Below are 870 nucleotides of genomic sequence, written 5' to 3'. Positions count from 1 at the left end.
GGTACCCGCGCACGGTACCCACCCGCAGACAGCCGCCCGCGCGGGGGGGAGGCCGGAGGCGAGGCCCGCGCCTCGCCTCCCCTCTCGCCCTCGTCCCTCGGCCCTCGGCGGGGCGCCTTCGGCGCCGTCTCACTCGCTCCGACTCCCCGGCCGCCGCCACCGCCAGGCGGTGCGGCCCCGGCGAGGACGAGCTCCGCCCCAGCGGCTCGCTCCGGGAGCGGGGAGCTACGGAGCGCTCCCCGAGTCTGCATTTAGGGGGACGAAGGCCCTCGCGCGGCAACCGCTGCCGCGGCCGACGGGCCTGCGAAGCGACCCCAGCCGCGCCGCCGGGGCGGCCCCCGGGCGGCGATTGATCGTCAAGCGACGCTCAGACAGGCGTAGCCCCGGGAGGAACCCGGGGCCGCAAGTGCGTTCGAAGTGTCGATGATCAATGTGTCCTGCAATTCACATTAATTCTCGCAGCTAGCTGCGTTCTTCATCGACGCACGAGCCGAGTGATCCACCGCTAAGAGTTGTCTGGCTTTCGGCACCGACCCCGCGCGCGCGGGGGGGCCGGGAGCCGCTCTCGCCCGGAGCGGCCCCCCTTTTTTTTCTCTGGCGCCGAGGCCCCGCGCGGGGCCTGGCTCCGACCGTACGAGCAACGCGGAAAACCCCGGAGGGGGCGCGTGCGAGAAGAACACGGGAGGAACCCCACGGAACGCTCCCAAGGCCGGCCGAGAGGCGGGGGGACCCGCGCCCCCGACCGCCTCCCCCCGCCCGGCGAGGGGAGGCGCCGCCTACGTGTGCCGTCCTTCGGAGGCGGCCCAGGCGCCCGGGCTCGGCCCGGCCCTCCGCGCGGAGGGCCGCGCGGCGCGCGCCGCGGGAGCGCGG

General features: G+C 75.7%; 1 non-coding gene across 1 annotated transcript; it reads right to left on the bottom strand.

The window, feature by feature from the left end:
• Positions 1–361: 361 nt before the first annotated feature.
• LOC137465830 (5.8S ribosomal RNA) lies at positions 362–514 on the bottom strand. Its single transcript, XR_010994844.1, has one exon. It is a non-coding gene; the product is annotated as a 5.8S ribosomal RNA (ribosomal RNA).
• Positions 515–870: the final 356 nt, after the last annotated feature.

This window comes from Anomalospiza imberbis, unplaced genomic scaffold (assembly GCF_031753505.1).
Source record: "Anomalospiza imberbis isolate Cuckoo-Finch-1a 21T00152 unplaced genomic scaffold, ASM3175350v1 scaffold_1132, whole genome shotgun sequence".
Classification (NCBI taxonomy): Eukaryota; Metazoa; Chordata; class Aves; order Passeriformes; family Viduidae; genus Anomalospiza; species Anomalospiza imberbis.
This window is presented reverse-complemented; position numbering and strand designations above follow the sequence as displayed.